Raw genomic sequence first — 27,257 nt, 5'->3', positions numbered from 1 at the left:
GGATTGAATTTGAAGTGAAGTGACAATCTTACTTTATCCGTTGTAATTGTTTATTAACATTGAATTTAAAAACGCAATAAACGATATAAAGCATGCAGAAATTTGAACCGTAGCTTGTTGAAATTATTTGCATTGAATGCCACGTTATCTTAACAATCACTACTGCTGTAGATTTGTGGTTAATTAATGGACATTGTATGGTGGCAAAGTACAGTTTCGCGATAACCATAAGTTCTCCAAAAAAGTTGGAGATACCATTGCCATGCATTGACCCATTTGACAGTCTAAAATTGTACTAACTCGTATGCCATTTAAGGAAAACAAGCGAATGAGCTATATCTGACCAGAAGACATTTGTTAATTAATGTTTTAGTTGACTAGTCATGGGTTTTCATTTGTATCGGTAAATAATTGCAGATGATTTTATAATGCAATCGATTTAATGTTGTCTCTTTGATAAATAACCGACATGCATGGCTAGGAATGTCTGTATCCAGGTTAAATGAACTACCCACCACTTTAATAAAGTGTTGTTTATTTCATTGTACAATCCAGAGAGCTTGCATTGTCACAACCCATAAGTACCGCGCACTGTGGCTGTGTACTTTGATATTCGTATGTTTTAGTATTTTTAGTAAATAACCTTTTGAAAAAAAAATCTCATGTTCACAACATTTACCAACACCATCTCCTCAAACTATAGTGTCAGAAGGTTCTACAAACTTGATTACAAATGGTGTCAGCATAACACCCCGAATATGCAATAAAAGTGGATAGAATATCGGGTCATAACTGTGATAAATATTCATTTTTAAACTAATGTTTAATTCTAAAGACAAATGTAATGTAATTCAAAGGACATGCCACATGGATTCAAACGAATTATAGAACGCCGTGAATTAATGTTTAAGGAACCCTGGGGCTCTTAAAAACCATTAAAATAAATTGGATGAAGCTTACTTTAACACATGCAATTTTTTCATCAGGATAGTCAACAAAAAGCGCGACAGCAGCTTATCAATAACATCGCCGTTAATCATGGGCGCAACCTCTGTTTGGCGATGCATTAGTAAATGAGCCAATGCTACTCCCGAGTCCGAGGTGGCGCTAATGACAGGATGTTTTGAAATTTCATGGATAATTCTTCAGGGCGAGTTTGTTTAATATTTTTATTCCAACATAGAAACAAGTTCGCATTATTAAAAAAATCAGAAAATGTAGTGCGACTCAGCGAAGATTAATTTATTTACAAATGTACAGAAACAACCCATTGGAAAATGCGAAGACCTTTATAAGTTGTGGCATGGTGGAGTATTTGAAAGAATATCGATGTCTTTTGCCCAAATTTCCACCCGATTAATTATATTAGTTGCTGCCTGTGTAAACAAATTGGCTTCTTGCTGAAGTAGTAGATAATTTTGTATTTGTCCAAAAGAGATTGAGTCAATGCCAATGAGGTGGTGATAAGGTCATGAGGTTGCGCCCATGCACGATAGATGAACCATCACATGACTTACATGTTATAGATTGTGTTTCTTGTTCTTTTATCTTTTTCAACGTAAACACTCAAATCCAAATCTATACAGAACATATACACATTCTATTAAAACAAGATGTACATACTTAAGTATATAAATAACCGACTCAATTAAGAAGTCAATAATCTGGAATACATATTGTACGTAATAAACCCAAAATATATAATATTCAATGAATCCAATAATTGATTCTCAATATTCTCAAAATATTTTTTTTTCACAAAAATTGTGTTACCGCAGTAACATTATTCATTAAATAATTTAAAAAAATGTTACTTCTACTTGATGCGGTGATTTGTTTTCCCCTGTTCCAATTGCTTTATTCACTTAAAGGCAAAGGTGCCCGAATCATAAATAGGCTAAAATATGTCGTTTGTTCCTACTAATATCAGCAAAAACAATTTGGATAGCTCAGGCTTTAATCGTTTCTTTCCAGTTTTATAGTATGTTTAATGACAGAAATCTTCAAAATCTCATTGAAAGACATTGTTTTCATAATAATATGGACTTAAATGTTTTATTATATGTCATTATGATTAAATTGATAAAAAAGATCGAACACTCAACCTGGAATACGACCCAATAGTTGTAAGCACCGACAATTAAAATAGCTGTAGATATGCATTTGCGCCACCTCCTGTCATTAACGCCACTTCCTTTGCATTGATTCCATCTCTTTTGGAAAATACATAATTATCTATGAGATCGACAAGAAGCCTTTTTTCTGCATGAAACAACTTAAACATGTTCAAAGCAATAGTTTGATGTTGCAAGCGATTTGATTGGGTGGAAATGTGCTCGTCACACAGGCAAAAGACATCGATTTTCTGTTAAAATCTTTACCATGCCACAACTTATAAAAACGATCACGTTTGCAAATAGGTTGTTATGATATGTTTCTGTACATGTGTGGATGAATAAATCTTCGCTGAATTGCACATCATTGACCGAATTTAAAAATAATGCAAAATATGTTTAAAAAAAAACAGATATAAAACCTACTATCTCTGTAGAAATATCATTGACATTTAAAAACATCGGATTCTTAGCGCCACATCGAAAGTAGCATTGGCTCATTTACCGATGCATCGCAAAAATAATGCGGCGCCCGTGATTAAAGGCTGTGAATTAAAACGGTTTTGATGCGAACTGTGCACCAAAGTTGATAGACGTGTACTTTAGATGAAATTCAAGTCACCAATAACAATGACAGGGAAACTGTAACATATTTTATAACAGAGATGTTGAAGGCTTTGTTAATCATGGTGTGATACATGAACTGGTGATCCTGACCACAGAGTAGCCTCTTTTACGCCAGGCTGCGGAGAAGCTCATTAGAGAGTGTTCAAACATGATATTTGACAAGTGCATGGCTATTTGTTTTACCGATAAAGTAAACCCTTCGCAGCTTAATGACATAAGAATTCATTTACAATCCGTAAAACCTCTTAGACATCATGTGCAATCGCCACGACAGAAGTGCCATTCAGGCCTTACATTTTGAAATTAAAAACCGAGTGAAGCCGTTAGCGATTAATTGTGTAGAAATTTACTCGTCACACAGGCAAAAACATCGATTTGCATTCAAAACTCCAACATGTTACAACGTACAAAGGTCCTCACGTTTCGTGATGGTTTGTGATTGTGCGAGTCTGAAAACTTTTTGGATGAACTAAATTAAACTAAATTGACCGATGTTTAAACTGGTGTGAAAAATATGTTGAAAAACATGTAAGAGTTCATTTATCTGGAAAAATTCCAAAACCTATTTTCTAAATATTTCATTCACGTTTGCCATTAATGTATTTTTTTTAATAATGCCATTTTTCGTAACCTAAAAGTAATAAGGTTTGATCGCATTCGTTTAATACAGGGGGTAGATTGTAGTCTACGCAAGTAACTGGTGGGGCGTTAGTGAGAAAAATAGTAACTGATGTTAAAAATGGCGGCCAACGACTGATTGTGCGACGTTTTCGTCCATTTGAAAGGTGAGTTCATTTACCTTTCTTATTCGACATAAAGTTTACGCGCAGGATGATCTAATGATATCCATTGAACATTGTAATAAATCCTGTAAATGCAATCACACTCAATATTAACAAAGTTATTGAAGATTTTATACGCAAGGGCTTGATGGTTTACGATTTGTTCATTGTATGTGCATTTTTAGGTCATATGTAAGGTGTCCGCAGCAGTTTTCATGGAAAGGTGGACTCAAAACCCATCATAGTTTACCGTGTATGAACACCAGGATCATTCCAACAGGCAAGCGCAATATATGCATCAGAATTCGAAAATTAACCTCCATATCTCATACCCGGTGAGCATAGTAACCCCACTTTCGTAACTGGCGTTGATGCAAAAAGCACAGTAGGTGTTTTCATGTTACAAATTTCATTAGCCTTTTAAAATTTATCTTTTCCTTTTAACAATTCTATGTTATAATTTTCTCTAAAAAGATTCAAATATTTTTTGAATGTGTCCCAAAATATTCTTTTAAGAAAGTCAGCACCAAAAAGGGGGGTTAAACCATTTTATTGTATGCTTTCCGATGGTTTATAGAGAAATATGAGTGAATTAAAACTGATATTTCACTGTTTCAAACAGTGAAAAATAACAGTCAAAATTATCGATAATTTTCATTGTTTTACCTGAACTATTTTTAGATATCTTTGATTTCCCCATTTTGACCCCCAATAAAAGGCAAATTTTACAAAGAAGGGGGGGGGGCTACTCCGCATAGATGTTTATAAAAACATACTGAAGAGCTCCAATTTAAAATACACGGGGGCGCCCAACGGGGAATTATTTTGTCCGGAATGGCAAAAATACAAAAATAATTATTTGGAAGCATAAAATAAAAAAGAAAATTTGTTGGAATATTGATTTAAATTCACTCGTGATCATAGAAAAAATATTTTTTTACTCGTATATAAGTTTCGATCATCACTCGTGAGTTGAAATCGATATTCCACCAAATCCAACAAATATCCTCTATATAATTCAGCATCAAATGAAGAAATAGACATAAACAGGCACTGTGCTAATAAAATAATCGCGATTTAGGTTATATTTTACTGCAAACATGCACAAATAATATTTATTATACGATAACATGATATTCGAACACCCAAAATCTCGATGGTCAAAAAATTAAACATCAAATTTGTGGACGGTGTTGCTTCAACAACGTTTTTATTCCGACGTCTACGGTTTTGAAAAAAAAACAACTTCGCGGCAAGTATCAACACACCGAAACGGCGTATTCTTTACAAGAAATATAAATATAAAGTGGCTTACCGGATGACAATATCCGCTTCTCCTTCACGAAAAACATAAAACCGACGCCATTTTGGATTTAAGTTCCAACTAATCTTACTTATACCCAGTAAGCTCCAGGCTAACTATGCCCCCACCCTTCCACCCCCACCCTCTGTGAACGATATGGCGCACTGAAAGTGTGCACAAGGAAATCGAGTGTGTTTGGTGATTTTCGGCCACAGAGCATCGGACAGTCGAACAGTAAAGTTTGTTGTTGATGTACGCGTGCACATAGTTCGTGTTTGGTTTGATTAAAAAAACTGGGGGGGGGGGGCATGCGTATACGGGATCTTACCGGGTTTACGTGAGGTTAGTTGGAACTAAACTTCTAAAATTGCGTCGTTTTCGTGTTTTTCGTGAAGGAATAGCGAATATTTTCACCCGGTAAGCCAGTTGGTATTTATATTTCTTTTAAATGGTTAAGCCCTTTTGGCTCTACGGTGTTTGTGCTCCCCTCGGCTTTTTGTTTCAATACAAAACCGTCGACAAATTTGTTGTTTAATTTCTTGACCTTCGAGATGTTGGATGTTTGAATATCACTTTTTTGCGAATATCACTTTTAATATAGTGACCAACTCAGAACTTTTTAAAAGAAGGTCGTCCAAAATGTGTCACATCAAAGCGACATATATGTATCAGTATCGTTATGGTAAAACGCGTCAAATGCCATTGTATTAAATAAACAATTATTATTTAAATTTGCATAAAAAAACATCCACCGATATGCATCTTCTAAGCAGGTGTCAGGTATTCCAAATTTCTATATGAATTCCAAATCGCAATAATTGTAGTATTTGGTTAGAGCAACCTTATACTAGCAACGAACCGGCTTTACACTTTTCTTTGTTTCATTACACTTATATTGCACGTATATGTGGATGTTTTGTGTGTTTAACTGGCGTGGTACTTCGACGTAATATTTTTTGTTTAATTGGTGGGTTGTCATGTACCTTTCGCTTTCTAGAGCGGTAGACACTTCGTTACGCCGTCTTTTTAATATTGGCATCCTTAACATATACAACTGGCGTATTGATATCTGGAAATAGTAAGCATAGTATTCCGTTTAGTAAGCATAGTATTCCGTTTGAGACATATTCAAACATAAGTATGTCCATATGTGTTAAAATAAACAAGTAAGAATTACACTGTGTTAATAATACCGTCGAATGTCTTATATTACTCACACTTAATGTTAGCGTTAAGTATACGATAAAACATTTAATAATAAAAATGAATAATATAACAATTAATAAAAAAAAAAGATAACTCTTGGTTTTCTCAAGTGAAAACGTTTTCCAAAACATTCGCACCAATGCGGAATTTATTCACGACAGTTATTTCTTATAAAACCTTCTAACATAGAAAAGCGCTGTTTATCATTTGGAAGTCAGGTCCCAAAATATGCTTAAAAGGAAGTTAGTTCCAAAAAGGGTGTTAAACTGTTATAAGTCGGCATTAAATGAATTAATAGACATAAAAACGCATCGAGATAATAAAATAATCGTGATTTATGTTATATTTTACTGTAAACATGCAAAAATACTGTTTATTATGGGAGAAAATGATATTCGATCAACCAACATCTCGAAGGTAAAGAAATTAAACAACAATTTTGTGGACGGTTTTGCTTCAATAACTTTATTATTCCGACGTCTACGGTATTGAAACAAAAAACCGAGGGGAGCACAAACACCGTAGAGCCGAAAGGGCTTATTCATTTAAAAGAAATATAAATATAAACCGGCTTACCGGGTGAACATATCCGCTACTCATTCACGAAAAACACGAAAACGACGCCATCTTGTAAGTTTCGTTCCAACTAACCTCACTTAAATCCGGTAAGCTCCCGTATACGCCTGCCCCCCCCCCCCCCCCTGAAAAAATTGGACACACTATGTTAAGTTGATAGTAGCAGTGGAGTTTTCACTCCCATACAAACTCAATTTAAGGATATTTTATCGGAACTAGCCTGAAGGAACGAAATGCATGGTAATTCTCGTTAAACAATCCCTATTTGCTGACGATGCAACATATTTTTTAAATGACAGTAGTGACTCATTCGATAATCTTATTTAATCGCTAACCCTCTTTGGAATAGCATCGGGTCTTAAACTAAACAAAAGTAAATGCACTGTGCTACGAGTTGGTAATTTTAAACAAAGTAATGTTCATCTTAAAAAAGAAATGAAATTCAACTGGACATCAGATGAAGCAACAACGTTAGGAATAACCTTTTCAAACAATGAAAATGAAACAATTCTAAAAAAACATATTGCCTGAATTACAACAATTTTAAAATTGTTTGAAATCATGACAGCATCGTAAACTTACACTAATCGGAAAAAAACACCGTGTTGAAAACGTTTGCACTCCCTTAATTAATGTTTACACTAACAGTTCTCTCAAACCCAACAAATGATATTAATGAAGATATAAAATCAGAAATATTTAATTTCATATGGGACGGTAAGCCTGATAAAATTAAGCGAACTCAATTAATTCAATCAGTAGAATATGGAGGAATCAGACTAACGGATATAGATTCATTCCTGAATGCAATCAAATGCAGTCGGGTCAAAAAATATTTAGATAACACCAATACGAGTCCATGGAAATTATAATACCAGAAAATCCTTAAAATATATGGTGATTCCTTACTTTTTGAATGTAATATCGACAATAATATCTTAGACGAAATTTCAACCCAAAACATATTTCTATCGAATGTTCTATCGACATGGTGTAAAGTTATTTATAATTTCGAAACCAAATACACAGTAAAATCATTCTATGGAACAATAAAGACATAACTCATAATAACAAAACGTTTTTTCTATGAAAATTGATTCGAACGAAACATAAAATATGTAGATCAATCGTACGACTACAGAATAAACGACTTCTATTCTTTTAATAACTTATGCTACATATTCGGAATACCTACAAGTAATTTCCTCATGTACTACATATTGATCAAAAGTATAACCATACATAGTAAAGCAGTTACCAATACAAAGAACACACCATGTACTAAAAAAACTTTTCTGAGAAAACATAATTGCAAAAAAAACACAAAACAAACACAATATTTTACACACTTCAAATTAAATACCCTGCCGAAATCTCTAAAGCTCAAACTAAATGGCAAAACCTTCTTGGAGATTTTTTTTTTAATTGGAAACAAATATTTGTAATGCCATATAAACAACTACTGATAGCATACTGAGAAATTTTCAATATAAATACATCAAGAGAATCATAGCTTCAAATAAATAACTTTTTAAGTGCAACCTATCCAACACAAATCTATGTGATATGTGTAGTAAAGATATTGAAACAATAGAACACATTTTCTGGGAGTGTAAACATATTCAACCTCTGCGGAATCAATTGACAACCTTTCTAGAGAAACAACAATTAAATGTTAAACTATCTCTCTTAGGCATCAGTTTTGGGGTAAATACCTTCAAAATACAAGAGGTTAATAACGCTGTGAATTACATAATTATATTAATGAAATATTTTTTATTCAGCATGAAATACAGAAAACAAGCACATACAATGAACTGTTTTATCAATTATTTAAAACTGCAGATTCAAATTGAAAAAGAAATAGCCCTAAACAATGAAACACTTCATATATATGAACACAAATGAAAACACATTAAACTTTTATAACAAGTCCAGTATGCTTTCTACCCACTTTATGCAACTCAGCCTTATTCATAACTACTCTGTGGTTTTTCGTTGTTTTTCTTTTTTTAAAACACCTATCACCAACAACTTAAGAAAAAAATACATATTCACTTCTTTAAATCAAAAGGAAACCACAAGGTCAAAAAGTGTATATTAGCATATCTTGTATAACATGTTTGAACATTATTGCTGGTACATGGAATTACTTTGTTTTATGATTATATACATGTGTACACATGTATACATTATGTGTCTTATATTGAATAAAAAAAGAAATTAATTCTCGTTTAATTTCTTTCAAAATGAAAAAAAGCAGTCTGGCAATGACATAAAATGGCGTTTTGGAGGGAAAAGTGTTCAGGTCAGATTTATCAATGCGCTGTTGGAGAAAGTAAAACCATATTCATGGTCGATAGACATTGGTAAACCGGAACTGCATCCGGTTCTGGATACAGGGTTTCCACCGGGTTTACTAGAGCAGTTGCCCCGGGCCCCTGCTTTGCATGCGGAGAGACATCCCACTTCCGGAGCAACTACACTCATGTCAGAGCCTTTACCAGCGTCGCATAAACTCCTCGTTGCTAGGCAAATAATCCATCACAGATGAGTACAAGATAAGTATTGATGCAAAGCATCAAAGGGCGTCAGGAATTTCGGTGTAAAAGGCACTCAATGAAGTTACATGGAACGATTTTTTTTCTTCTGTAAATATTAATATATTGGCCGATTATTTTAAACAAAATAGAAAAAAAACCTGGTATAACCATTATTTATGATGTTGTGTTATAACCCCCAAATAACCATTATCCATGATTTTGTGTTGTAACTCCCAAATATTTCATAGTTTATTTTATATACATTGGTTTTCTTTTTTATACTGGTATCCGTGTGCAGTTTTCATTAATGGAACAGAACTGTGTAGGTTTTAAAAAATCTGCTTCATCTTGTAAGCGTAATTTCATATTTTTCTCAATTTCAAGGGGAGATGATTCTGAACTTATTCTTACGTTGCTCATTTACGATAGGGGTTGAGTATTCATTGATATGAAAACACTGTAAATGTTTGAAAAAAAATGAATGAAAACTGTAAATTGTATAAAGAAGCTGCATTTCACAATACTTTGAATTCAGTAAAAGATTATAATAGATTTATTGCTCCGATATTCATCATTTTCAATAGGGTTCGAGTAATACTGATATAAAAACACTTAACAAGTTTGGAAAGATTCAGACAAAAGTTGTGAAATCTTTTAAACAAGTGGAAATTGTTTATTTTGTCAAATGTAATAGGAAAAAAAATCTGGACTTATTTTCCCGATGTTTCTCATTTTAAATGAGGTAAAAATGCTTATTGATATGAACACACTGTAAGTTTGAAAAGAATCTGATGAAAAATGTTGACATAATCACCTAACCAAGCAGTTTTTCACTTTTATTTTTAAATTCAAAGAGACATAATTCTGGACTTATGTTCCGATATTGCTCATATAGAGTTTGGGTTGGGTCCTCAATGATAAAAAACCTGTGAAATTTTGGGAACAATTGGTTGAAAATTTTGTTCTTCGAACAAGGATTTCAAAATTTCTCAAATTCTAAGGAAGATAACTATGGACGTAATGGTCGGATAATGCTAAAGGTCCCATACCACCTGGATAGTAATACGTGTCGCGCTTCGCGCTCTATATGTGGTTCTTAAAAAAACTCCGAGGAGTGCTTGACTCTAGGGAAACGGGTTGCTCGGACACAGCTCCTCGTTGATAAGCGGCTGCTTCCTTTATCGCAACTCATTGTTACAATCAATAATACGTGTCGCGCTTCGCGCTCTATATGTAGTAGGGATAGGCCTATAATATACAACCATAAAAATACATGGATAATAGATGTGTTGTTTGCATTTATTTGTTAATATGAAAACACGTGTATTTTTTATAAGATATTTAAGTGATGTTAGAAATTTTAATTAACGTTGTCACCACGTTGCATCCATTAATTTTAATAAAAATGTCCAATTGTAGTAAAATGGATTTTAAAATGTCTACATAAAATAAAGCTTTATTATATTTATTAACCTGACTGAAAAAAATTGTCAGCCGCCGAACTGTTCCGTTCGTGCCGGAACCCGGGATTGAACCGGGGGCCTTTATATGACTGTTGCGTAAACAACTTCAGTCAAACGCTCTCCCAACTGAGCTATTCCGGCTGACATTCACTTATTTACTGCTATTTGGTGAAGTTGTGTATAGCGATCGTTATTATATGTCTATTAATAAACTAATACATTGTACGTTTTCGTACCACTTCGCCTTCCAATAAACTTGCTTGCGCGATAGATCGTCAAATATCGTACTACATTGATTCTCCACTAAATAAGGAAATTAGAAATACCACAAAATAAAAATATTTTGATTATGTTTTGTTTCTATACAAAACATCATTTGTTTTATACAAAACCAGAAAGTTTCGCGTATTTGCCCAGTCCCTGTGATATTTCCCCTGTGATCAGTTGTGGGTCAGTTATTAATTAAAACAATTAGCTTTGCATTATTGGCAATAAATGTTGCAATAAATGTAATAGGCACAAATGCAGTACTTATTTACACTAATTTACACTAAAAATCACCACAATGCAAGATATTTTTAAAACTAAAATATATACATTGATCCGTAAAATAACTTCTCCTCCCATAAGCGAAAACAAAATGCATTACATACTAGTCGCCGCCCTTCAGGGCGACGCCAATAATTACAAACGATTTCTTTATAGATCGTTATACAAAATGGTTTTTAAATAATAATGTTCATTGAGCCGAACAAAATAGTTTGTAAGAATAATAAGTATATTCTTTTAGAATCTGATTTTGCTTTTGAAGCTTTAAATGATTGGTTAGATAGGTGTTAAATTAAAAAATGTATAGAGCCACATTCGGTTCGGTTAATAGTTTCGGCACAGAGTGTTTGATATTGAATTTAAAAGAGGTTGAAACAGTTATGGAAAAATTCAGTTAAGTTTGAAGATAATTATAAAAAAAATGGATAAAGAAAAGATTCTTTTATAAAAAAAAAAGATTTATAATAACATAACATAATCTATGGTTAATTGAAATGCAAGGCCTCCGGCCGAAAATACAATTGTTCAATAATCATCCAATGTGGTGACAACAGAGATATGTTAATTAATAAGATATTATTAACGAGCAGAACATGTAACACAAAGACATAAGCATACAATGTATATATCATATCATATCATAACTTTGACATGTAAGTAATTGAAGTTATATATTTCATACTAAGAGTACTTATAGCGTAATGAAACACTGTAATATTCAATTAAGTATCAATCAAAAACTTCTTTCGAGTAGTAAACGCTTCGTGCATATATTTTGCCATAGCAATTACACTCCTTCTGTCATATTCCGTGTATTAACTTCTATAATATATATCTTACTTTGTTCTGTTTATCTTTGTTTGGTTCTTTTTCTAAAATTTATTACAGAACCAGCTTTCCGTACTTTAATTTTCATTCAATTGATAACACAATTTATGACGTATTTCTGTAACGTTATTTCTGTGACGAACAAGAGATGTGTTTGTCAGAAACAGAATGCCCCATATTGCGCCGCTTTGAAGCAATATATTTGACCTTTTACCTTGAAGTATGACCTTTACCTTTCACCACTCAAAATGTGCAGCTCCATGAGATACACATGCATGCCAAAAATCAAGTTGATATCTTCAATATTGCAATAGTTATGACCAAGGTTAAAGTTTTGTGACACACACATACAATGAATGAACGAATGAATGAATGAATGAATGAATGAATGAATGAAAAAATGAATGAATGAATGACAGACAGGCCAAAAACTATATACCCCCGATCATTCGATCCGGGGGCATGAAAACACCAGTTTTAGCTATTCGAAAGTGAATGGTTATATTAAATATTTTTGAAGCACCGAACGAAAACAAAAACGTATTTTGGATTGTGCATTTGTCGTGCATAATTGGAAGCTTTGATTAAATTCTTGTAATCGCTTCGACAAGTCATTCGATTTTGTAAATCGTGTTTTGGTGACAGTGGTTAGCATTCGCTACAATCGTTTAAAAAAGTGTGATTCAAAATAAATATAGATAAACGGATAGAATAACAGAAAACGGATTGCACATCGTTTTTATTTTATTATTATGAGCATCGGATTAAGTGTGTCATAGAGGTAAGTGTGTCTTTGACTTTTTAAATTTTGCCGTTTGGTGAATCCTGTTAAAGCTCGAATAGGGGCATTTATCTAATGTGAAGCAGAGTTTCAGTTTCAATCGATATTTGTATTATCCAAATTGCATGCGTGCTACCTATCATTAAATAATCTAATTATGATTGATTATTTCGTTGATTTGTGGCTAAGACTGAATGTGGACGCCATTTTTCCAGTTGAACGTCACGCGTACACATTCTGAGGGCCGATTATTTATAATGACCCCGCAATGGTGATAATGGCATGAAATACTTTACAAATTTGTTACTATATATAGTGAGGTATGTATTATATGTCTGTATCTCTCGGTGTTCTAAAGATTTTTGAAATATTTATTTATTTGACAAGCGCTTAGTATCTTATTCAGATTGCATGACTCATACGAAATATTGTAGCTTTTCCTGGTTTGAAAAGGGAGGTAGGAATTGATGTCGCCTTATTTTTGGCCTATAACTTGGACGAATGAATGGGCATTTGAAATCGTTTATGTATGTCTGCAGCTCATGCAAAATATAGTTTTTTACCATATAAACATAATATTCGAATTCTTATTATTTATTTATACTATTTTGAAGTGTAAGTTGATGAATGTAATGGTTTGATAAATTGGTTTGTTTTGTATTGATGTAAACAGGATGCTTTAAAAGTTTACTATGTGAATTGTCGAAATGAATGTGACCATGTGTTATTTACATGGTTTGCTTACAGACTACTTAATGTTTACGATATGGTAAAAGCTTCTGATTTGTAGATTTCTCTTAAATTTGAAGTTTCGGAAGGCGATGAAGGCATCTTGACACCGGTCTTGAGCCATAGGTCCGCATACTACCCTCCATGATATTAAAGGAAAAAATACAGATGAGCAATAGGTTTGCTTATCCCGCTCGCGGTTTTACCGAAATCGTTCATTCCTACCGATTATTGTATTGGTGTGCGTGAAGTCATGTGTACTTCTCTTAATTGGTGGTAATGGATAAAATTTGCAAATATTGAAGCTACCAAAAATAATGCTTCACTTTGTGCACTTTTACGATTCTTAGTTTAGGCTTACCGTTTGATTAATATGAATAATATTGCACTATTCACATGTCACATTCGTTCATTTTTTATTAAACATAACGACATGTTCCTTCAGCACAGAATTTATTTACTTTCGTTTCAGTTCCTCCGCTATAAGAAAGGATGTCGCAACGTTTAAGGGCTGCTCGATGGTTTGAGTAAACCAGATATCGATTGGTTTGCGTCCTATTACAACGCTAAACTACTACAGTTTTACTCTAGGTTTTTGAATCCTATTGTTCGGGGTTGATACATTTTCAGAAGATTTGGGAACTTAAATTGGTTTATTTGTTCAATCCATAGCAATTATTCATAGAGCCATTAATAAAATGGCGTATGGACGAGCAATTGGTATTGTTTATTGTGTTATGCAATCATGGTACTATTTACTTTAAACATTTGATTAAGAAGTCGGTATCGCCAAAATCGCCAAGGGTTCATCACATTGCATTATGGAAAAATATTTTCGCGAACTCAAACGATGAACATATATTTTCTTCAAAATTTGATTAACAAGCGTTGTTGTGAAATTAGACGGTTACAGATTGGTCGATCATGTCCTGTGTTGAAAATCATCTACAAAGTGACGTACCGATTGGTACGATTTACTGGTAAGTTTGTAATTAGTTTCAAATGGGATTTACTGCTTATTCGGATTCATTATATAATATTGTATTTTAGCATGGATCAATAATATATTAAACACAACTTAAGGCACCAGTGTGCTTTAAATAAAAATTGATAAAAACGCGTTGTGAAAAGAGACGTTTAAAGATTGGTCTATCATGCGCTCTGTTGAAAATCATCTAGATAATGAACTGCTGTTAACCCCTTAGGTCTACCAACATTTCATCTGACGTACTGGCTGATTCGATTTAGAGGACAAGAGCTCATAACGGACGAGGCAAATTGTAGGACAGCACAATGTTAAGACAAGGCAAATCGCAGCACATTAGTGTTTTATACTTAGTATTTCAGTTATCTTTTCACTAGTATCTTAGACGACATTATAGCATGTACATCAAAGAGAGATCGCCGTTCCGAGATCACGGGTTTGATCTTTACTGGGGGCGCTCTTTAGACCGCCCCAAAGACACCCAAGTGCAGTACTGCCCAGGAAGCGGACTTTAGAGCGTTTGAATAAGCAATGCTTTCGATGCCATCGAGCTTAAATTAATAGTTTTAAGCTAACATATCAAAGAGTTAAGTCCTATTGTTGTCAATGGTTTCATTCGAAAGATATGTCAAGTCTTTAACAATTTGTAAACATGCTCATTGTATTTTATATAATAAACTTGACCAATGGATGAAAAAAGTTATTTGTTTCCAACGCTTTGTGCTTTATAATATGCATTCTAAATAAATTCATCTCAATTCTGTTTGGAGTTTACGCAATACAGTTGTACCGATAAGATCTCTCCAGCGAATCACATGCGTGTTACCGTTATTGATGCGTGCACAACGCGTTTTTTTTATAATATATGCGAATGTCAAGATCCTAAATGACGGATTGACAAACATTTTAATTGCTCACTTATGATACAAAGACTTCATAAATAGTGTTAACCTACGCATCGCCGAGTACAAGTCGCATGTGCCTTTAAGTGTGCGAAAACAACGTGTCTCGTACTTGACCTTCTTTGCGCGTTTAAAACTGCGGTCCATGGATTGATAAGACATTCCCGTGTCTGCGACGAAATGTTACTCGTCTTGCCGGTGTTGTTTGTTGCCGTCGTCACCGACAATGTCCCCGAGCCAAGAATCTCCCAGTTACCGTCGGGCGAAATAGAATTGGCCGTCAAAGGTAAGCACTGTAGTTTTCCTTGTATATTAATCCAATTAATATAAAAATAAAAACGTTGTCAGTATTCAGAGACTGCGTAAAAGAGGAGACGTGTATATGACCTTTAATTTACAATATAGTAATGTTTATGCTTATCCAACTGAAAGTTAACTGTACATGATTTATTACTGAAGATCAGGTGTACAAAATGTTTTGGAGGATAGCATTTAATAATTTAACAACCGACATTCATGCAATTGTGTGCAGAACTTTTCGTGTTGTATACATGTACCTTAGCATTGTGATGGCAACAATTTCATTTGCTCCAATAAAAATCAAATTCATCATATATTTTTAATGTCAAACATAAGGCGTATATTGTGCAACGATTTTCAGGTTCCCCGGGTATTGAATGGCAGCAGGTTCGGTATACCATCGAAGGCGTACAGCAAACCGGCGTCTTCCACAAGTCGCGTAAGTCACACGGTTACGGTGTTCCGATAGGACGTTGTTACCTTTGAAATAAATCACAGTCTCGTATAGACGCGCTCGCTCGTGCTATAACCATCACTCAGTCGTAACCACATTACTGTCATCGTGGTTTGGATTTATGTTTATGTTAACCATTGAAATGTTGTGAAACAGGATATGGTGATAAATATGCATGAATTTAGAACGCTTTACTGAAACAATGAGTACCCTTTTATTTAATATAGCACTTTTAAAACATTTTTTATAATAAAGAGTAATCATACCAATACGCATGCCGACACTATTTTAGACAAAGATTAACGTACAGTCTATCTTACTGTTCTTTGCTGTAGATGGCGGTGATTTCTACCACCACAAGCCTGACGCAGGTCGACTAGGTGGCAAGGTCCACTACACCCTGGTCGGGGAGAAGGACGGACAGATGGTCGTGGCTGACGGCTCCCAGGACACAGGTATCCTGGAGTCGTATACACCAAACAATTCTAAGACTAAAGAATAAAGAATAGACATATAACAAAGTACTATGAGTGTTTGAATAGATACTACTGACAAATGTTTCGTATGAAATAACGGTAAATGCAGTATTTTAAATTTTGAACTGTGTTGTTTAATTCCATGCCATATTCAACTGTATTATACTATTAGACTATTACAGTTGAAAGCATATTCTGTATGTCTATATTAAAGTTTATAAATTGTTTGGACAATATGGGCCCTGGTCTCCGTTCTTGGTGTCTTATCAGTTATCTGTACAAAATGTATTATCTTTCTTTGGAGACATTATTGTTATAGTTTTTAAACTGACAACATAAAATAACCGATCGTAGGATTCTGTTGGTTGGTGCCAAACGTACATATTTAGGATATTTCAATCGCAATATAATATACTTTTTTGCGGATTTGTGATGTTCAACCACATGTTAGAATGTAGAGACCGGAACTGTTCTGTGTATGCAGATTAGACGACGGATTCTTATCAAAAGATGTTGTATACGCTTTAAAACAATATATTGTGTGATGAAATAATAACAATAAAATACAACACATCATAAATATGATTATCGGTTTTGTAGTTATGTTGTGATTGAGGTTGCATATATAGTTTAAATGTAATATTTTTCATGGTGTACTTTTTTCGTTAAGGTGTTCTCGTATTATCAAAAGGTTCACTGAAGTCTACTAAATTATAGAATAATGTAAAGTATTACTTGTCATATTTATACATTTTTAATTTTCATTCTAAAAATATTGCAGTGACCGTTATTTAAAATATTGTTTTATGGTGAGAATATATTAAGAAATGCATTTAAAAAGTTTGGCAAAATTCTATAACATAGAATATTTGATAAATCTTAAATATGTGTCTGAAAAGGATTGCATTGGTTAAAATTGTTTAAGTTCAATGTTAATAGCTATACATGGAATTACAAACTATATACATTTTCCCATTGTCAACTTTTGTAAGTGATTTCATATAGTTTGGAAACAAGGAGAAATTAGGCATTTTATTGCAAAAATGCCTGTTGCATGAGAAAATAAAATGAAAACAAAGCATGTTGACACAATGTTTTTATTTCATTTTCACATACTATTTGCAAGCCTTACTTGTATCTTCACGGTGCCTATACCACGTGACTTTTTCGGATCTGTGTTGGGAGAATAAAGCGCGAAAGCGCGACCCAGTTAACATTTTTAAGGATCTCTTTTTAAATATTTCACCATTTTTAATGGGATAATGTGAAGAGCCCGCTCATTCGTGAGAGTTTTGTATAGGTATCATGATCTTTTTAAACAGATAAGTATTTTTTGCACTTAACTGAAAAAAATACTTATTTGTTTAAAACGATCATGATACCTATACACAACTCTCACGAATAAGCGGGCTCTTCACATTATCCCATTAAAAATGGTGAAATATTCAAAAAGACATCATTAAACATGTTAACTGCATGAGTCGCGCTTTATTCTCCCAACACAGATCTTAAAAAGTCACGTGGTATAGGCACCGTGATCTTTAGAAAAAAAATCGAAACTATTTATAAATGTGAAAACAATCACCAAAGCTGGTGTAATATCCCTAAAAAGCAGTCGAACCATGTGTTTTCTTGAACAATCTGTTGTGTGTTTGTTTAATTGTTTTTAAATTTGAAAGATTATTAATGGTTCGTGTAATTTTATTATAATAATGCAATGAATTCAATGAAAAATTGTTCGTATAACATGACAATTTTAAGTACAATTTATTCTGATTAAATCGCATCAAATATTGTTAAAATTAATTCAGCACCTAATCCAAAGCGTTTTAATTTTATAAGGCCAACGTACGTATACTTCTTAATTTCTACTTTCCAGAAATACGTTTCACAATAGAGATAAGACGCAAAAACCGGAAATGATACCAGAATAAAGTTTTCTTTTACCAGCTCCACCAGCAATAATCCTGTTTCCGAACGGGCGGTCACGCAGGGCGGAACAACGAGTGATGCGTGACGACTTTGACGGTAGTTCCCTTAACAGGGGCCTTTGGGACTAAGAGCTGTCCATGTACGGAGGATATGTAAGTGATAGGGTTTATTTATTCACATTATATTCTGACGTTACCGAATATAAAACCACGCATTTCATTTCAGGTATTAATCTAACTTCAAAGTTATTCACGTTGACTTTAATATGTATATATGTTTCACATTGTTGAAAGTGTTGCGTGTATGATATAACATATACCGGTTGTACACACATACGTTTCCATCATCTATGTGCTTCTGTTTAAGATTAAACAGTATAGTCCAGGCTCGTAGCCAGTGTTTTAAAAAGGGGGTGCGAATTTTCCCATCAACGATTGTTATTGAGCAACGAAGTGGCGAAGGGGGGAGGTGCGGGAGGGGGTGTTCCAGAAATGAAAATGGTATAACTGGTTACTTATATTTTTTTAACTATTTTTAACAAATTAGTTATCTTTTTCTAAACGAATTAAGGCTTCATAAAGACTATATAACCACAAACTACTGGCCCTATGGTCCTTAACAATGAATACCAGGACGTTGAAGAAAAAAGATGGCCTTTTTTGCCCATTACGCTCAGGATCCGTCACAGTTAATGAAAATTAAACGTTAACGTCCACCTGAGCATATGTTATAACGTTTTAAATTCAGTATAACAACTGTGTAAGAGTAGGACATATTTCCTAGTGTCAAGTTTGACATAATTAAACCATTGTGGAAAGCTCTGTATGTGGAGCAGAACAGATGCCACCATTAAGTGGTCGGTAAACTACAACAAGCCGCATTGCTTTGTAGAAATGATTTGTTTTCTTGCCATACCACCAAAAAATTATCCTGTCTTGAGCATAGTACACTTTTTTTAAATTTTACTCGTCAAAAAAAATGTTGGGTGCGAACGCACCCAACGCACCCCCTGGCTACGGGTATGATAGGATATTTGCTCAAACCTTTAGTGGTCGTCTCAATATCGGTTCACTCAAGGAAGTTTAGTTAGTGTTAATTGTATTTACCGTTCAAAGGCGGTCAGTAACGTGGTATTCGTGTTTTCTTCTTCTTTTTCTTATCTATTATATTTGGTATGTTTATCACTATTAGGCAATTGGTCCATTGTCATTAACCGACCACATGCTATACTAAGGTATCTATCCAGCTGGCAAAGCTAAAGTTTCACTTTGCCTAAATTTTTAGAAATTTTGGTTGTAAATATGTTCAACAGAGGTGGAACATACAGCCTTTGATGTGGACCGGAATAATTAAAATGCGAACACTAGCATGCCCTGTATTGTTTTCCCTCCAGAACGGCGAGTTCCAGGTGTATACATGCGACTCCAAGAACGTGTTCCTACGCGACGGGCACTTGTTCATCAAGCCGGTAAGCAGTTTCTTTATCAACTGAAAGTGTAGCAATTAAATCGTACACTATCACAGTGATGCATTATGAATATGTACTTGCAAATTTTAAAGATTTTTTTTTAAATATTTTATTTGTATTGTGAGATGGTCAATTTTTATATTATCGTTGTTTCCAAATACTAGACGAGTTTTTTTGTTTCTTATTAAAACCTATTATGCCAAAATTATTTAGATTCTAACATGATCTCACACATGTTTAGCAATTGAAATGAGGATTGTATTATACTAGGTTTTATGTTTAGAACTCTTTTGCGTTTGTAATATGCAATTTTACAATAATTATTATGTCTGTAGGATTGCTTGTAATTAACATCGTAAAATGGACCCTATGATGTGTTATTAGTTTTTTAGTTTTTTATATAGTTTAAAACTGCATATAATTGAGACGTAAAGTACTTAAGTACCTACCTCTCTGACGATGTAGGGCATTCCCTTGTTTCGGGCCGAGAAAACTTATTAATTACTCACGCGTAAAGATTTCGAACATTGATCGAACACGGTTCGCCCTGATTTTGACTTTTGATTGGCCATTGTATAGCCTTTTTTTCTAAAATGGAACGTCCAGTCAAGTTTCGAAAGATCTCGAGTCAGTCTCCAGAGTTGTTTCCGGGGTGAGCAGTAGGATCAACTAACTCCCGAAAATGCAAAGATCTTATCCAAATGTGTTGACAATTCCGAATACAAAGTGAAAAGTAAAGACAACCCATTTACGTAACATGTTTTTGTTGTAAGTTGATCTTAAATGGCCAATCAAAAGTCGAAATCTGGGCGAAACGTATTTAAAAGTGTAATATAGAATGATTTTCGTCGGGGTGGGGTTGGGGCTCCAGATTGACCGTTGTCTTCAGTTGACCGCTGTTCTCAGTTGAACGCTAGGTCAGTTTTGACTGTAAACACCGTCTACATAAAGCATGTTGTTAGAGAACCTATCAAGTTTCTACCATTTATCCTTGCAGACACTGACGTCGGAGAAGTACGGCGAGGGGTACCTTCACTCTGGAACTATGGACATGACGCGTTCGTATTTACAAAAATATTGATATCTATGATTCAATTTTCAAGACATCTAATTTTTCAGGACAAAATCATCATTATTCCCCATATTTGTTATCAACTGAGCATATTTAATTTATATAAAATGCATATCCAATGTGTTTAAACAAAAAATATTTATTTGGCTTTTCTGGGTATGGACAACAAGAAACCTCATTCATTTTTGCCAGGCGAGTGACTCCATAGACATAGCACATTAATATATCGATATACTGAATCGTCTGCCAAGTAAAGAAAAGTAATCCTTTGCAAAGTGTTTCTTAAACACAACCGGCAACTCTGGAGAGCTTTAAGTGTTAAAATTAAGTTTCTAATCGTACCAGAATTGTGCGGATCCTGCACGGAGCCTAATCTCGATGGCTGCCACAGAAGCGGCCGTGATGGCATTCTCCCACCTGTCATGTCCGGTAAACTGAAGAGCAAGAACACAATCCGGTTTGGTAAGGTCAATGTTCGTGCCAGGATTCCTCGAGGTGACTGGCTGTGGCCAGGTATGTATCCCAATGTATACTTGAATTTCAATAACCGTGCCAAAAAAGTTGAAAACCCTTTCATCAACAATTGATGTCAACCATTACTTACTATTCGATTGTTGACCCGCCCTCAGCAGATTTTATAATTCTTAAATACATTCTCACATTGAAAAGATAAATTGCAAATACCCTCATTATTTTACCTGTTCCTAAGGTGGGCATGTCATTATGTCTCATATCTGCAGCTATTTGGATGTTGCCAAGAGACAGTCGCTACGGCCAGTGGCCGAGATCCGGCGAGATCGACCTGATGGAGAGCAGAGGTTTGTGGTATTTCTTTAGAAAACGAAATAGACGGCGAGTCCGTTGCTTTGGTGATGTTATTTACAATTTCCTATGAAGCAATGTTACGACGGCATTATATTTTGATAAATATCATCAAAATGTATTAATGTATATAATAATATAAAAGACTGAGAATGAACTTTCCTGAAAGCCCTCGTCAAGATTGAGGTCGTTATAAAGGTTAGGTACGTCTTTGTCAGGACGATAAAAAGCCTCGTGAAAAACTTGTAAAAAACATGTAAACACCACACCACACAGTGCAATTCTGGAAAACATTTAATGTGACTGACATGCTAGCTTGCACTGACTGTCAACGAATTTGCAAATTGTATTGTACACCTCGTGCAGGGAACTCGCGGGCCCAGACCCCCGATGGTGGAGACATAAGCATGAACCAAGTGGGCTCCACTCTGCATTGGGGACCAGATCCGGGCCAGAATAGATTTTACATGACCCACGGCGATAAGTGAGTTTGAAGAGCAATTCGAGAGAATGCGGATCAGGGCGGCATCGTCCGTACGGGCCTAATTGTTTCTTCATGGAAACACTTTTTTTGCAGCTGAAACACACCGAAATGGTACACTGTCCACTGCATACGCGAATTATTTGGATGAAAAAACAACAACACAATATTCTTTAAAGCTACGCTAACATTTTACCTTCTTTGCACTTGAAATCAACGTTCTCATGATTAACATTTGCCTTCTGAACACACTATTAGCTTACATTATATTCCCCAGCGATATCTCGGCCGAAGTCGTTAGTGGAGCGCATGGAATCAAAAACTAGATCACAATATAACATTAAAGAAAAAGTATTTGAGCACTAAGGAGGCGTCATTTTACAAAAATCTTCATGAAACTTGTTCATAACATTTGTACCAATGATATTTTGGCCAAGATCTAAATTGGTTCCGGTTCGTTGAAAATCCGTTAAAAATTATGGCCGCAATTTGGCGGGGTATTTTTCTTTTTATGGCTGTAGTGCAACATTTTGAATCCTTTAGCAGTCACAATTTTTCCTAATTCACCATTAACTTTCTCAGAACATTTGTGCTTATGATAACTCAGCCGAGTTAGAAAAGGTGCAGTCTATTCAAAAACATAGCCAGAGTGCGGGCAATTTCCTGTATACTGCCACAGTGAAAACTTACCGTTAATACTATGGAAGTCAAATGTTTTGACTAATGAAAAGTCACGTGTTTTGACCAATGACACTTACTCAGAAGATCTGTTCTTATACTTCTCTGCCGATTTCAAAACTGGTTATGGTCAGTAAAAAGATGGCCACCTGAAGGCGGGGAAAATTACCTTACATGGCTTTAGTAAACCCTTGTAAACATAATATAAGTTGCATTTATCGCCAAATATTTGTGCAACTTGCCAATAAAAATTGTTTCAATGATAAAGCATAGAGTTCGAAATTTGGTCGCTTTAGTTCAAAATCTAATTCACCATTCAAATTTAAGAAAAAGCTTGCGAACTCACTAAAGGTTACATTTATAGCAATAATATCTCAATCAAGTTCAAAACTGGTTCACAAGGGGTTGAAAACTAGATGACCAGGTCAATATAAAAACAGAAGCTTGTGAACACTTCAGAGATCATTTTTGTTTGCAAATCTTCAGGAAACTTTGTCAGAACATTTGTCTCAATGATATATCTGCTGAAACTGGGTCCCATGGGGTTAAAATCTAAGTTACAATATCATATTTGAGAAAAACATTGTGAACATTCTAGAGGCCACATTTATTGCCCAAGACTCACTAAAACTTTGTCAAAACATTCGTCATAATAGTAATTCGAACGAGCCATGTGAACAATTTAAAGGCCACATGTATTGCTGAATCTTTATTTGAAGCTTTTCACACCAATTTTCGCAACTATATTTCAACTGATTTCGAAAGTGAATCATGTGGACTAAAAACAATACATGGATCTAGCTAACATTAAAGAATAGGTTATATGAACACTCTAGATACCACATGTATTACCCAATCTCTATTAAACTTCTTCAGAACATTTCACAATGAAATCGTAACAACCGCGTTTAAAATTTATCTCGTTGGGTTTCACACTAGGTAATACGGTCAAATTAAATAAAACTTATGGTTGCCACATTTTAAGTCTTCACGAAACTTGGTCAGAACATTAGTTTTAATTATATCTCGATTCGCTATCGCTTCAATAGCTAGGTCTCTAGGTCGATATAAAGAACAATCTGTTAGAAACTCGTCAACATGTATTGCCCAATATTCACGAAACTTTGAACATTTGTGCTAACGATTTCTCCACCAAAAGGATATGATTCCAGTCGATTGAAAAACATGGCAACCATGAGGCGGGGCAGTTTTTCTGGCTTTAGTCAAAACATTTGAACACTTGAATTACATATGCAGACAATACACCACCTAACTTGCGAAGAATATATCAAAAGTATGTTGTTATAATTGTAAAAATATCATGTTTTGTCATAAAACATAATGGACAACAGCTGTAGGGGCAGTTCATTTGGGAACACTTCCTGATAAGATCAGTTTAGTTCTTTGGGTCTCAAGTCAACGCCCTATGGAGCTCTTGTTCATTTTCCGCTTTCATGTACTTGTCTTAAGTGCTTACTGGTGGATAAAATCTACAAAATCTCTAGACGACGATATTTGTCTCCATTGATCAATTTATTATAAGTATTCATTGCACTGTGTCTTCAGAAACGGCGGTTATGCATGGGGATTCCACACCTACTCACTGGAATGGACCGGAGACCACATTCAGTACGTACGATGTACTAGAGTTGCTATGGCAATTATACTTCGTACAGTAGGATATTCTTTCATAATACATTTCTATTCAACAACAGTTGTCATATAACTTAAGCGATTGCATATCGGAGATGTCCATGTTCCAATTTGAAGATAGACCTTTCGTTGTAAGACCGTGTCTTTAATAAACTAGAGTACCTGTAGAGCATATGATATCGAGGTAAATTGCAAGCATTTTATACTTGAACGACTTTTCAACAGGATTCTCGTTGACGGCCAGAATATTCTCTGGGTGAACATCGAGAACGGTGGTTTTTGGCAGAAAGGCGGATTTGGTGGCAACAATATCTGGGGAAGCGGAACAAAGGCGGCGCCTTTTGATCAAGCGGTCAGTACTGAAGCTATTTGCGTTCTAAACTCGCATTGTTCAAGAGAACTCATGTGTTTAGTCCCCGCAGTATACTTTTAATTAGGCATGACGCAGAAAGAGATTTTGAATGTGAACAGTATACTTTCCTGATGCTGTACGATCTAATCATAAAATGCTGTCGGAAGGTAGAATGCAACATAAGAGGCCCTCATGCCTCGTGATTAATCATAATGAATATATACATATCGCCAGAAAATTCCCTAAGCTTAACCGTTTCCCACTCAGAATATATATATATATATATGAAGTGAACATTTCAATATGGAACCAGCATACAACCAAAGCAACCTTCGTGTATTTCGGAGGGTGTTCAGGTTTTGTGCTGTTTTGTGCTCAACAGTATCTAAGGTTTGGAAGTGAAGTTTTTTTTTAACTGGAATCCATTTAGAAAAGTCTGCCATTTAATTTAATTTTCTAAGGGACTACAAACAGGTCAAATTGCGTAACTGAGAGGTAACTGGTTAACTGTATTTGTAGTTCTACCTGATCCTGAACGTGGCAGTAGGCGGCACGAGTGGCTACTGGCAGGAAAACGTGCAGTACAGCTCCCAGAAGCCGTGGAACAACGGTCAGAATCAGCGAGACGCACAAAACTCCTTCTGGAACGCAAGGAACAACTGGCAAGGCTCGTGGCACGGGGACGACGTCGCCATGGAGGTGGACTGGGCCGAGATGATCCAGTACACCTAGGTCACGTGATCCAATACAATTTGGTCACGTGGCGAGCTAGTCTGCGTAACGATGAATACCAGCGAATTTGCGAAACTTCAGTTGGAATTAGAATTTCAGGTCCACGTATTAAACGGAAATATTGTAGTTGAAGTGAAAATCTATGTTTGTCAACATTGAATTTCAAAAAGGCAATAAACGTCATAAAGTGTGCAGAAATTTGAATCATAGCTTTTTGCAAGTATATGCCTTGATTAACAATACAATCACTATTGCTGTGGATTTGTTATTAATTAATAGACATTGTATGGTGAACAAAAACAGTTTGGCGATAACCACATAAGTTTAAAAAAAAAAGAGGTACCATTGACATGTATTGTCCCATGTGAAAGTCAAAATTTGGACGAACTTGTATGGCATTTGTGAAAAGCAAACGCATGGGCTATATCTGACCAGTAGATATTTGTCAAATTATGCTCGAGTTAACTAAACATGGGTTATTATTTGTATCTGTAAAAAGAGCACATGGTTTATAATGCAATCGATTAAGTGTTGTCCCTTTGATGAATTACCGACATGGCTATGAATAATTGTATCAAGGTTAATTGAACTTCCCACCACGTAAATATAAGGTTATTGGTTTTATTTAACAATGCTTAGAGCTTGCATCGTCAGGGGCGTAGCTAGCTTTTTTTTGAGCTGTAGGCCCGGATATGGTACATAAAAACGGGGGTTTCCGGGGGTCCTCCCCCTGACATTTTTTTAAAATCCTATATCGCCTGTGGTGAGATTTAAAGCATATCTAGACAAATTATAAGATAAGAAAATATAAGACTTTGGCCTGTTTTTCTTTGATATTTTACTGTTTTTATCTCTATTTTAGAGAACTAAATTTTACTGTATTATCTTTTTACCAGAGACCTAAATTTTAAAACAATATGGTACAGAAAAACATTAAAAAGTGTAACATTCCACTTATTCACAAGTCAAACCATTAAATATTCCGCCCCCCCCCCCAAACCAGAAATCCTTGAACCGCCCGTGGTTACGGTGCCGTTTTAGACACGCAGACATTTTTATTGGAAAGAATTCCCAAAGATTTGCTGGGGCGTAACCTCCACGATTTTAGTGATTTTGAAGGCTTTGACAACCACTTCTTGTGCATGTAACGCTTTATATACTGTCATCAAAGTACCTTCTTATAATGCCAAAAAGTGCATAGTTTATTGTTTAGGGGGTCCAAGGGGCGAAGCCCCCCCCCCCCGGAAGCTTCACGATTTTAATGATTTTGAAGGCTTTGACAACCACTTCTCGAGCATGTCACGCCTTATATACTTTCATCAAAGTACCTCCTTATAATGCCAAAAAAGAAGTTCCACGATTTTAGTGATTTTGAAGGCTTTGACAAGTTTAAATAGGTGATTTAGATCTAGTTAAGTGTGAAACATCAAATGAATTGACTTTACTTTA

At 34.9% G+C, this 27,257-nt stretch overlaps 1 pseudogene; it reads left to right on the top strand.

Annotated features, from left to right (window-relative positions):
• The first annotated feature begins 15,413 nt into the window (after window positions 1–15,413).
• LOC127844323 (beta-1,3-glucan-binding protein-like) lies at window positions 15,414–25,998 on the top strand (annotated as a pseudogene).
• Window positions 25,999–27,257: the final 1,259 nt, after the last annotated feature.

Source organism: Dreissena polymorpha, chromosome 9 (genome assembly GCF_020536995.1).
Source record: "Dreissena polymorpha isolate Duluth1 chromosome 9, UMN_Dpol_1.0, whole genome shotgun sequence".
Taxonomy (NCBI): Eukaryota; Metazoa; Mollusca; class Bivalvia; order Myida; family Dreissenidae; genus Dreissena; species Dreissena polymorpha.
Note: the sequence above shows the minus strand (reverse complement) of the source record. Positions and strands in the feature narration are given on the sequence as shown.